General features: G+C 40.6%; 1 long non-coding RNA gene across 1 annotated transcript in view; it reads right to left on the minus strand.

Annotated features, from left to right (window-relative positions):
• Nucleotides 1-6,670: 6,670 nt before the first annotated feature.
• The window catches only part of LOC138872638 (uncharacterized), a 34,221-nt gene continuing 27,143 nt past the window's right edge, over nt 6,671-13,748 (minus strand). Inside the window, exon 2 of the long non-coding RNA XR_011401116.1 lies at nt 6,671-7,291. This is a non-coding gene — a long non-coding RNA (uncharacterized lncRNA). The remainder of the gene's footprint in view (nt 7,292-13,748) is intronic.

Raw genomic sequence — 13,748 nt, forward strand, 5'->3', positions numbered from 1 at the left:
ACCAGTTTGCATTTCTATCAGAATAATTGTAACATTAGGCCAAGAATTTTAGGTTACTCCATGTGCCTTACAGGTCGTGACTCATCATTTAGTACGGGTTAGCTTTTTGCCTATCATCTAAAATCATTAGTAAAATTTTAACAATTCAAAAATAAAATTTAAAATGGTTATACCTGATCGTGGGTTTTCCTTAGAAATAGTATCTCTTTAAATGAACAACATTCCAATGCGAAGGTAGTATCTTGTCATCCATTGTTTCCAGTTCATATGCCCCCTTTCCTGCAACATCACGAACTCTGTAGGGTCCTTCCCATGTTGCAATTAATTTCCCTGTGTTAGCTACCTTTGTAGATTGAAAAATCTTTTTAAGCACGAAGTCCCCAATTTTGAAGAACCTGAGGCGTGCTTTTCTATTGTAGTATCATTCTATGACTTGCTTTTGTGCTGCCATTCTTATTAAAGCAGCTTCTCTCCGCCCCTCGAGTAAATTTAGGTTGAACTGCATCTCTTCGTCATTAGATTCTTGTGTCGCCTGTGTGAATCGTGTACTTGGTTCCCTTATCTCAACTGGAATTAAAGCCTCAGCTCCATAAACCAATGAGAACGGTGTTTCTCCTGTACTTGTTTTTGCAGTTGTGCGATATGCCCATAAAACTCCAGGTAACACTTCAGGCCAATTTGCTTTTGATTCCTCTAGTCGTTTCTTTAAATTATTGATAATGACCTTGTTCGTTGATTCTGCCTGTCCATTACCCACCGGATGATAGGGTGTTGATGTAATCCTTTTAATTTGCTAGCTTTGAAAAAATTCCGTGATCTGAGCTCCAATAAACTGAGGACCATTATCACATACGATCTCCTTTGGTACACCGAATCGACATATGATATTCCGCCAAATAAAGTCTCTGACTTCCTTTTCTCGCACCTGTTTGAATGCACCTACCTCTACCCATTTAGTAAAATAATCAGTGAGAACAAGCACAAACTTTACCTGTCCTTTTGCTTGCGATAATGTACCTACGATATCCATTCCCCATTTCATAAATGGCCATGGCGCAATGACCAGATGTAATAATTCTATAGGTCTATGCATATTGTTACCATACCTCTAGCATTTATCACATTTGGCCACGAAACTTTCTGCCTCCTCTTCCATTCTGCAGATCTTCCACCTGCGTGATTCCCGCAATGACCCTCGTGTATTTATCTCATTACATACTCTGTTTGCGAAGGTCTAAGGCATCTCGCTAAGGGACCACCAAATATTTTACGATATAGATTGCCTTGTTTTAAGCAGTACCGAGCAGCCTGTCTTCGAAGCGCATAAGCCTTTTTCTTGTCATCAGGGACGGTTCCATACTGCAAAAAAGCAATAATTTCATTCCTCCAATCCCAGGTTAAGTTATTAAAATTTACCTCATTCGCATCAGGATCAAGAACTGAATGAAATAAATGTATCACTGAGGCATTTGCATCGTTTGCCACATCGGCTGTAGATGCGAGATTAGCTAGGGCGTCTGCTTCAAGATTTTCGTCCCTGGGTATTTGTCTAACTTTCCAATCTTGAAATTATTTTATCGATTCCCGTACCTTTTCCAAGTACTGGTGCATCCTTGCTTCCCTGGCTGTATAAGTCCCTAGCATTTGATTAACTACGAGTTGCAATCATAGCCTCATATTCTGTCTCATTGTTAGTTATGGAATGACATTTAATAGCTAGCCGAATGGTTTCACCCGTAGGTGGTACCAATACGACCCACAAACCTGCTCCTCTCACATTAGATGAGCCATCAGTGAATAAAGTCCAAGTTCTTGGGTTAGCTCCATTGAACACCTGTAATTCTTTTTCTGCTTCTAACTGTATTCCCTGACTAAAATCAACCACGAAATCAGCTAATACTTGTGATTTTATAGCAGTTCTAGGTTGGTATGCAATTTCGTATTCACTTAACTCTATTGCCCACTTAGCTAACCTACCTGATAACTCATGCTTATGTAATATGTTACATAAAGGGTAGGTAGTTACCACAACAATAGGATGACACTGAAAGTAAGGTCTTAACTTTCTAGATGCCATGATTAACGCAAATGCAAGTTTTTCTAACTGAGGATACCTCGTCTCTGCATCTAACAAATATTTACTTACGTAATAGATAGGGGATTATTTACCTTGCTATTCTCGGACCAAAACAACACTTACCTCCACTTCCGAAACAACAATGTAGAGGAGTAGCTTTTCCCCAGCCTTTGGTTTTGCCAACAAAGGTGGATTTGATAAGTACGTTTTCAAATTCCTAAGTGCTTGTTGACATTCCCCATTCCATTCAAAATGATCCTGCTTCTTAAGGGCTGAGAAGAATTTAAAACACTTCTCTGATGATTTAGAGATGAATCTTTCCAAGGCCGCAATTCTCCCTGTTAATCTTTGAACTTCTTTCTTGTTTGAAAGTATGTCAGGGATTTCCTCAATGGCTTTAATCTGTGCAGGATTCACTTTAATTCCACGGTTAGAAACAAGAAAATCCAAAAACTTACCTGATGCAACGCCAAATGCACATTTTTTGGGATTTAACTTCATATTAAATTTGCGCAAAATTGAAAATGTATCAGATAAGTGTGATATGTGATTTTTTGAGTACTAAGTTTTAACAAGCATATCATCTATATATACCTCCATAGTCTTTCCTAAATATTCCTGAAACATTTTGGTAACTAACCTCTGATACGTTTCACCTGCATTCTTTAGACCAAAGGGCATTACTTTATAACAGTAAGTCCCCCTGTCTGTTATGAATAAAGTTTTTTCATCTCCCGGATCCATTTTAATCTGATTATAACCTGAATATGCATCTACAAAACTTAATAATTCGTGACCTGCAGTTGCATCAATCGATTGATCTATGTGTGGTAGTGGAAAAGAATTTTTAGGGCAGGCTTTGTTAAGATCTGTATAATCTACGCAAACCCGCCACTTACCGTTTTTCACCACAACAGTATTGGCTAACCAGTTAGGATACTTTACCTCTCGAATGGAACCAATTTTTTAGCAATTTTTGGACTTCTTCTTGAATCACTTGATTCTTGAAAGTTCCCTGCTTTCTTTTCTTTTGCTTCACAGGAGGATATGACGGATCTTCATTTAGTTTATGAGTCATCACCTCCGGTGGTATTCCTGTCATGTCGGAGTGGGACCAAGTAAAGCAGTCCATGTTAGTTTTCAAAAATTCAATTAACTTACCTTTCATTCCTTGGTCAAGATTAGCTCCAACATAGACTTTTTTATCAGGCCATCGATCGAATAACACGACAAGTTCTAATTCCTCTATCGTTGTTTTGATATTTTCATTCTCTTTCGGTTCTTGAATGGTATCAGTTCGCCCTTGTTCAGTTGAGGTTTGTGTTGTGATGTCCTCAACTACCTTCTGTGATTGCTATTTGCCTTCACTTCTCGTGCTTGTATCTGCAACGGAGTTAATAGCCCTGGATGTATGTTGATCTCCGCGAATTTGACAGATTCCCCATGTCGATGGAAATTTGATAACTTGATGCAAGGTTGAAGGAACAACATCCATTTCATGGATCCATGGTCTCCCCAGAATCATGTTGTAAGCCATCTCCATGTCTACTACCTGGAACTTTGTATCTTTGACGACCCCTTCAGCAAAAGTGGTGAGTGTTACCTCTCCTTTCGTGACGACACTGGAATTATCAAATCCAGATAGAGTATGCGCCTTTGGTATTACTCTATCTTCAGCTTGCATCTCACGTAGCACTCTTAGCAAAATAATGTTCACGGAACTACCTGGATCAATCAAAACTCGTTTCACATTAGTATCATGCACAATTAAAGATATTACCAGTGCATCGTTATGAGGGGTTAATATGCCATCTGTATCTGCATCATTGAATGTAATATTGCCTTCTTCTAAAACATGTAGTACCCGTTTCCCTTGGGTAATAGTTACTTTAGAACTTTTGTTAGCTGCAGTATATGACATACCATTGATGTCTTCACCCCCACTTATAACGTTAACAGTTCTTTTGGGAGAAGGTGGTTTTTGAGGCTCCTGCCTGTTCTTCATGTAAGCTTGCTTGCCTTTCTCATTGAACAACTCAGTAAGATATCTTTGTTTTAATAAATGATCAACTTCACTTTGTAAAAATCTGCAATCTGTTATTTTATGCCCGTGGTCATTATGGAACTCGCACCAATGGTCAGGTTGCGCCTGTTTGGATTTGATCTCATTTCATTTGGCCGTCGAACCTTATCTCCCATGCTTTTCAAAATAGCTACGAGCTCGGAGGTGTTGACGTTGAAGTTGTAACCTTCAAATCTCGCTTTTAAATTTCTATCATCATCCCGTGACTCATAGTTGTTTCGCTCGTTCCTAAATCTTGATGAAGAACCTGATTCTCTGTTTCTTGATCTGTGATCGTGCCTTTGATTATCCTGTTTTGACCGTGAGTCTTTCCCCGCAGGTCCTATATAGGGCTCGTACCTATTTTTACCGGATCTTTTTTCTGTCTCTGCACATCTTGAACATATATTTTCTTCTTTTTGAGATCGTGGAACAATATCTTCCTCAATCCTCAACTTCGTGCTATACCAGTTATAAACATCATTCCACGTTGTAGCTGGGAATTCTCGAAGGCTTTCCTTGAGTCTCCTCGTAGCTTTCGAGCTTTTTTCATTCAAATTACTTGTAAAAGCTATAGCTGCCCAGTTATCAAGTACACGCGGCAATGTCATTCTTTCACGTTGAAATCTATCCACAAATTCTCTAAGCAATTCTGAATCTCCTTGCTTGATTTTGAAAATATCCTCCATTCTTTTTTCCACTTTTTGGGCTCCCGAGTGTGCTTTGATGAAAGAATCTGCAAGCTCAGCAAAAGAATTTATAGAATTTTCAGGTAAAAGGGAATACCATGTTTGTGCTCCTTTGGTGAGTGTTTCACCAAATTTCTTGACTAATACCGATTCAATCTCCTGCTTAGTCAAATCATTGCCTTTTACGCCCGTTGTGAATGTAGTCACGTGGTCTCGTGGGTCTGTTGTTCCATCATACTTTGGAATATCAGGCATTTTGAACTTTTTTGAAATTGGGAGTGAGGCAGCACTTGGCTTCCAGGGTTGTTGCGAATATCTATCCATGTATACCCCTTTGATTATGGGCGGCACCCCGGGTATCTGCTCTATGCGTTCACTTTGCTCCTTGAGCTGTTTCTGCAAGGTTAGTACTAAATTTTGTAAATCAGAATTAATAACATTACCTGGTTCTCTCTCCTGCGATTTACTGGGAGTTGCACCGCTGCCTAAGTTAACAAGCCCGGAACGAGGGTTTTCTATAGTGTTATTATTTAGAGTAGGTATGGGTGTTGCAACAGGTAACTGGTTAACAAGCGCCTCAACAACTTTGTTGACCTGAGTAGTAATTAATTTCTGCAAAACTTCTTCAGCAGCTTCAACATTTTGAAATTGAGCGTACTCGTTTGTTTGAGACTCATTAGGAGAACCCTCGCGAGATTGCCATGGAGAGTCTTGCAGAGTAGGAACTTGAGTGTTAATATTCTGTGGATCTCCCTGACTTTGTTGGTTCTCTTGGTTTCCTTGAGTGTTGTCATTGTTATTCGACATAATTGATGCAACAAGGAAGGGTTAAGTGAAAAGAAAATAGATTATCAGATTCCCGGTAACGGAACCAATTTGTTTAACCAAAACATAAAATTTTAGTCAAAGCTAGAATTTAGAAGAACGCGGGTTACTAATAATCAAAAGAATATGTAAAAGAAAATAATTTGAGGTAACCAGAGTATAATCGGGAGAAAAATAAGTGAATCAAAGTATATTCCAATAGTATCTCGTGTTTACAAGTGATCAGATACCTCCCTTTTATAGGTATCTTAAAGATATGCGTTTTCCCCAAATCATAATGAGGCTATTATGAATAATTAAAGACATTGAATGCTACGTTACACAATCATTATAATCAATACAAATTCTCTAACGTATCCAGTATTTAATGCCTGTCAAATTTCGTATCTGCGCTCTTTATCAGATCCATTCCATTTGATAAATAATTTAAATAGGTACGGGCACTGAATCCTTCGAATGTCCTCCCGTGTCTCTTCCTTTTCCTTTACTCGTTTCTATTGCTGCCCGTGCCTCTTGACTAATTATAATTTTTTGACTATTTGACCAGTCCACGTGTCTCAACATGTCACTTACATATATAAATGCAATTTTTCCCAATACACTAACAACAATGTAATTAAAAAGCTGTAATTTTACTACTAACAAAGCAAATGTTGTAGACAAGATTGGAAAGGTCTAAGGTTATGATTTTCCCTCTTATCGGAATCCTCTCTATTACGTCTCCTATAAATTCGCCTAGATACTCTTTACCGATCGTGAACACTTTAGATGTTGTAATTCTTCTCTGAGAAAATACAATAATTTACTAAACGTATTCTTCCGAACTACATTAGCTAGCACTAGTTTACCGCTTACTAAGACCGCACCAAGGTTTCGTTATTCCTAATCCCACCTTTAAACCCTTTGTATTGATCCCTCATATACGTTAGGAGTGATGTTGTTCAACAACTACCTAAATATGTATCCTTTTCCAAGCAATACACACTAAATACGCATAGCCGATTGAGAGCCCTTCAATCAACCACAATAATCACGTAATTGAACAAGTAGAAAAAATCCAATGGAAAATTTATATTAAACGCAACAAAAATTCGTCCTCCAAGAGGTTTCATCAAACCCTGGAATAAGGAGTTTAGCCACTCATAATTGTTTTCACAACCATAATATAAGAATGCATCACCAATAATAGAAAAAGGGAAGAAGAAAGATAAAAACTCGATTCCGAATCTTCCGTCTTGTTCCTTGCATGTTCTTGCCTTCAAAAGTCTTCTAAAACCAAGGTACCCTCTTTTTGGGCGAGCTGGGCTTCATATAGGTCAAGGGAATTCGCCTTCGGAATTACAATTTTAGCCCTGAAATATTTTTTCTCGAAAGGTCGTGTGCGGCCGCGCACCTAGGCAGGTGACCGCGCATCTGGCCCCGCACTTTGGCCAGTTTCTTCTTGACTTGCGTGGCCCAGTACGCGTCCGCGCACATGGGCAATTTTTGGCACTCTTCTTCGTTATTCTTTTTAAGTGCGTTAACCTCCTTCGATCCTCGAATGAACTCCTAATTTATTCCATAAGCTTTTACTTGGCCTTTAACGCTCCATAGTAGCTCAAAAATGCTCCATAACTTCATTGTAGCCCGGAATTGCTCCTACAAAGCATAAAGTACTCAATCAGAGCAATTTACTACCATTTAATGCTCAATCATCAGTAAAGTGCAAATTTAGAGTGCAAATAGTGGCCAAAATACATAGTTATAGACTACTATCAGTTAGGAAACACGTTACTTCATGATTAATTATTCCGGATTAATTATTCTTAGATTAATTATCTCACCCTTCCATAGAGATAAAAATACTGTAATCTCGGAACTAGTTATACCACGATTTATTCCAATAAAACATGAGATAAATTCATTTCAAGTATAATCCCAAAATTAATTATTCCTATGTCTCATGCCAAACGAGTCCTTAGCGTCGAGGTTATATATCGTGCATGTGGTTTTAAAGAGTACCTCGCAATCACAAGTTGCACATTAATGAGGCTTTATTAATTTCACTCATTGCTTCTTTAAGTGGAACCTTGGGATTCTCAAGACATTTATGCAAAAGTAGACACTTGTCTCAAATAAGTGGAAGAGAGAACTAAAAGAGAAACAATGTTCAGAAAGGGAAGAACAAATTAAAAAAAGTAGGAATAGTACGTAGTGAAGTGACTAGGAGTTGAAGAAAGCGTCAGATCTAAAACTGGGTCGAAATAGCACAGGCTAACCAATTATCGGACTGATCAATCAAAAATAGCTAGCGTTTGCCAAGTTATTGAAAAATAGTCACTATTTTGTTGTAACAGAGACCGGTCTAGCATAATTTACTGGAGTTCGGTGCACCTGTGTATGAACTTCCAGCATATTATGCTGGACCGGTATTTCGGACTAGAGTTCCAGTATATATTTTTCGAATTTTGAATAGTATTTTCGTTCAGATTTATCTTTACATGAAAAGTGGCTAAATTTCGATGACTTTTAAAACTGTGGTTATTTTTGAATGACCACTTATAAATCTAGCTATTTTTGAATTTCTCCCAAAACTTGAAGGTTTACTTTGGCACATGGGGTACATAGTATAATGTAACAGTCAACCCACTAGTGATATTGTTCGCTTTGGGCCTAGGCCCGCAGTACTTTATGTGATGACCTTTTCACTTGTTTTAGAAATAAATTCTGCGTTCCGAGGCCTTAAAAACCACTTTCAGCATCACCTCGATTTGCATGTGTAGTCCGAGCGTATAGCCGGAAGCCATTATGTAAAAATCTGTGTAAAATGATGAATTTTGACCTTAAAATGAATTAAAGTTGACTTAGGTCAACATTTTGGGTAAAGTGACTCGGACCCGGGGCTTGGGCATATGCTCGGAATCGAATTCCGAGGTCCCAAGCCCAAGAAATGAATTTTTAAAGAAAATTATATTCTGAAATATTTATGAGTTTTTGGAAATAAAATGTGTTTAAAATTTGATTGTATCGGGCCCATATTTTGGTTTCGGAGCCCGGTATAAGTCTTATATGTGATTTAAGATGAGTTTGTGAAATTTGGTAATAAACAGACTTAAAACGACGTGAATCGGACCGTATTTGAGAAAATTGAAAGTTTTTGAAGTTCTTAGGTGATTTCATGATTTTGATGATAAATTCATAGTTGTTGATGTTATTTTTCCGATTTGATCGCACGAGCAAGTTCGTAGGATGTTTTTGAGGTAGTGTACATGTTTGGTTTGGATCCCCGAGGGTTCTGGTGAGTTTCGGATAGGTCTCGGGAGGTTTTTGAACTTAAGAAAAATTGCAGAACTGCTGTTTCTGATGCACATGCCCTATGTGCTTCGCGATCGCGAAGCCTACCACGCGATCGCGAAAGGGAAAGTTGGGCTAGGATGAAATTGTTCTATGTGAACATGAGGTAAGGGACGCGAACGCGGAGCACTGGGGGTTGCTCTACGCGAATGCGACCCATTTCCTGCGAATGCATAGTGTAAATGGGGGACTGGTCTGGGGAAAAGATCGTTCTTCTACGCGAACGCGTGCACAGGCCCACGAACGCGAAGGTCAGGGGGGTCAACCGTTCGTGAACATGTAAGTCCACATTTAGCAGTTCTTCGCGATCGCGACAGTGTTCATGCGAACGCGATGAACACTGTCGCCCAGTCATTTCAACAGTGACAGAAGCAGGATTTAACCCAAAATTCGTAACTTCTTCTTCCAAACTCCAAATTGGGCGATTTTTGAAAGAGAACTTCACCACAAATTCATAGGTATGTAATCTTAGATTAATTTTTCTTCAATTTCCATTAACACCCATTAGATTTCTAAGCCGAAATCATGTTCTTACGGGTAGAAAATTAGGGATTTGGGTAGAGTCAGGGCTTTTTGTATAAATAGAATTTAGACCTCATTTTGGGGTCGATTTTCGAAACTAATTACATATTCGGACTCGTGGGTGAATGAATGATCGGATTTTGGTCCGAACCTCATATTTTGACCAAGCGGGCCCAGGGTCGATTTTAACTTTTTGGGAAAAATGATAGGAAATCTATAATTAAGCATTGGAATTGAATTGTTTAGTGTTTATTGATGTTATTAAGTCGATTATGTCTAGATACAATTGATTTGGAGCCAAATTCAAAAGGAAAAGAGGTGTTTAAGGCTTGAGTTGGCCGTGGAAGTTCGAGGTAAGTGTTTGGTCGAACCTTAACATGAAGGATTAAGAGTTGTGTCCTATTTGCTACGTGTTACTTGTTGAGTACGACGTATAGGCATGGTGATGAGTATCTATACGTTGGTGTCAATCATGACTGTGAGTCTTAAATTGAAATTGTTGTGTTCTTAACAAATACTACAAATGCCTAAGTTGCTGATTCTCTATGTTGAGCATGAATTATGATTATTCTCGTGGAAATTACTTATGATTGAGTATTGGTTCTAGTTGGGGAAGTTAGATGTTAGAACAAGTTTGGTTATAGATAATTTTCCCTTGCCGAGATGTATTTACTCCTACTGTCAATTCCCTTGCCAAGATAGTGTTGTTTCTTTATTAATCCCTTGCCAAGACTCCCTTTGTAATTGGTGTTAAACTGTATATGTGGATCGGGTTGTAAGCCGCAATAATATTATGTTTAGATCAGGTTGCACGCCGCAACAATATTATGTTTGGATCAGGTTGCACGCCGCAACAATAAGATGATTGGATCGGATTGCACGCCGCAACAGTAATAAATGATATGGATCAGGTTGCACGCCGCAACAGCGTTTTTATGATTTAGATCGGGTTGCGCGCCACAACAATAGATAATAAAAGTTCTTATTGGTTGGTTACGAGTTCCTTATTCTGTTATTGTGAATTCTAAATTGTTCTTTATGTTTTCTCTTAAATTACTGTTGGAAAATGAATTTCCCGCAGCATATCTCCCTCCCATCTTTACTTGCTTATTTCTGTTTTATTTTTCGCTGTATATTATATAACTGCACAAGTTTATTTGGTAGTCTGGTCCTAGCCTCATCACTACTTCGCTGGGGTTCGACCAGGCACTTACCAGCACATGAGGTCGGTTATGCTGATACTACACTCCGCACTGTGTGAAGATCCCGGAGTGTCAACTTTTGGACCATAGCTTTGGGTGGCTGCCTTCAGTCTAATCAGAGATCCCGAGGTAGTCCTGCAGGCGTCCGCAGGCCCTGGCGTTCTCTTCTATCTTTATATTCTATTTCATTTACTTCAGAGACAAATTGTATTTTTCTTTCCAGACAATTATTTGTAGTATTCGTAGATGGTCCGTGATATTGTGACACCGGTTCTGGGTAGAGATGTACTTGATATTGTCGTACTTATTTTTGGCTAAGTTGTCAGATTATGTTTTCCGCATGTATTTAATTATTGTTAATATTTCACTGTTGATCGCATGATTGATTTAAACTGCTAAAAAGGGCTAAATAAAAGAGTTAGTTAATCTATAATACTCAGCTTGCCTAGATTTCACGAGTAGGTGCTATCACGACTCCCGATGGTGGGAAATTCGGGTAGTAACAAGCAGGTATCAGAGCTCTAGGTTACATAGGTCTCACAATTCACGGACAAACTTAGTAGAGTTTGAGGGATCGGTACGACGACGTCTGTATTTATCCCTCAGAGGCTACAGAGTTAGGAAAAACTTCACATTTATTATTTCCTGTCGTGCGGTTTGGTTTCTCAATGCTAATTGAATTTATACTTTGTTCTTTCGTAGATGGAGAGAACACGCACTTCCTCATCCACCGATCAGCAGCTCACGCCCCCAGCAACAGCTCCTACGAGGGGCAGAGGGTGAGGCTGAGGCTGTGCTAGAGGTCGAGGTAGGGGTAGAGCTCAGCCTAGAGCAGCAGCACCAGCGGCGGAGCCTCAGGTTGACTTTGATGATGAGGTTCCAGCCCATACAGTTTCGGTGGGCCCAGCTCAGGTCCCAGAGGGGTTTATTGCTACCCTAGTACTCCAGGATGCTCTGGTCTGTCTAGTGGTCCTTATGGAGAGTGTCACCTGGCAGGCTTGCTTTTTGTATCACTAGCCGTCTCTCAAGCTGGAGGATGAGCCTAGACTCCTGCTACTCATACTCTGGAGTAGATGGCTCCCCAGTTTCAGACTCCAGCAGCTCAGCCAGTTGGAGCAGTTTAGCCAGGTGTGGTAGCTCAGACCGGTGATGGAGCAGCTATGTCTGCCGATGCTTTGTGGAGATTGGACAGGATCACAAAGCTCTTCACTACTACTTTTGGCAGTGCATCTTCTGAGGATCCCCAGTATTATCTAGACAACTGTCATGAGGTTCTCAGGAACATGGAGATAGTGGAGACCAATGGGGTTGACATTACTACCTTCCGCTTATCTGGATCTGCCAAGACTTGGTGGAGAGATTATTGTTTGGCTAGACCAGCCGGATCCTCATCTTAGACTTGGGAGCAGTTTACTCAGCTATTTACGGAGAAGTTTCTCCCTATCACTCAGAGAGAGATCTATCGGAGGCAGTTTGAGCGTCTCCAGTAGGGTTCTATGACAGTTACTCAGTATGAGACTAGATTCATCGACTTGGCCCATCATGCTCTTATCATACTTCCCACCGAGAGAGAGAGAGAGGGTGAGGCGGTTCATTGAGGAACTTATTTAGCCGATTTGACTCCAGATGGCTAAAGAGACGGGGAGTGAGATTTCTTTTCAGGAGGCGGCTAATGTGGCCAGGAGAGTTGAGATGGTTCTATCGCAGGGGGGTAGTCAGGGGTCTGACAAGAGGCCTCGTCATTCAGGCAGATTCAGTGGTGCCTCATCTAGAGGCTGGGATTCGTATGGTAGGGGCCATCCTCCTAGGACTTTTCAGTCAACACTTTAGGTTTCTCACGGTGCTTCAGGTGGCCGTAGTTCTCATATGCAGTATTCTGATCAGCATCCCTACAGTGCACCACTAGCTCCTATCAATGCACCACCGCTCCAGAGTTTTCAGGGTGGTCATTTAGGTCGCCAGGGTCAGTCTCAGTTTCCTCAGCCGCAACATTCAGGTGGGTGTTTTGAGTATGGTGAGTATGGTCATATCTGGAGGGCTTGTCCGAGATCGGTGGGTATTCAGTTGTAGCAGCAGGGTTCCCGTGCTATAGTTCAGGCACCAGGTGTTTCACCGCCCGCTCCGCCAGCTAGGGGTGGGGGTAGAGGTGCTAGAGGTGGATGTAGAGGTATTAGAGGTGGAGTTCAGGTAGCTAGAGGTGGAGGCCAGCCAGAAATAGGCCATCCCAGAGATGTAGTTCAGGGTGGTGGGGCCCAGCCCCGATGTTATGCTCTTCCAGCCAGGCCTGAGGCTGAGGCTTCTGATGCAGTTATCACAGGTACCGTTCTGGTTTGTAATAGAGATGCTTCGGTCCTGTTTGATCCAGGGTCTACATACTCCTATGTGTCATCATATTTTGCACCGTATCTGGTCATGCCTAGTGATTCCTTGAGTGCCCCTATATATGTGTCTACACCGGTGGGTGATTCTATTGTGGTAGATCGAGTCCATCATTCGTGTATAGTTGTGATTGGGGGTCTTGATACTCGTGTAGATTTGTTACTTCTGGACATGGTCGATTTCGATGTCATATTGGGGTTGGACTAGTTATCACCTTACCATGCTATCTTGGACTGTTATGCCAAGACTGTGACCTTAGCCTTGCCGGTTTTACCTCGTTTGGAGTGGATAGGGACTCCTGGCCATTCTATCCATAGTGTTATCTCATATATGAAGGCTCGGCGTATGGTCGAGAAGGGGTGTTTGGCCTATTTGGCCTATGTTCATGATTCTAGTACTGAGGTTCCTTCTATTGATTCTGTGCCGGTTGTTCGTGAGTTTCCTGAGGTATTTCCTTCAGACCTGCCGGGTATGCCATCCGACAAGGATATTGACTTCTGAATTAATTTGGCTTCGGGAACTCAGCCCATTTCTATTTCGCCGTATCGTATGGCCCCGCCTAAGTTGAAAGAGTTGAAGGAGCAGTTACATGACTTGCTTGAAAAAGGTTTCATTAGACCTAGTGTTTCACCTTGGGGTGTGCCTGTGTTGTTTGTTAA

The sequence above is a fragment of the Nicotiana sylvestris genome, chromosome 7 (assembly GCF_000393655.2).
Source record: "Nicotiana sylvestris chromosome 7, ASM39365v2, whole genome shotgun sequence".
Taxonomy (NCBI): Eukaryota; Viridiplantae; Streptophyta; class Magnoliopsida; order Solanales; family Solanaceae; genus Nicotiana; species Nicotiana sylvestris.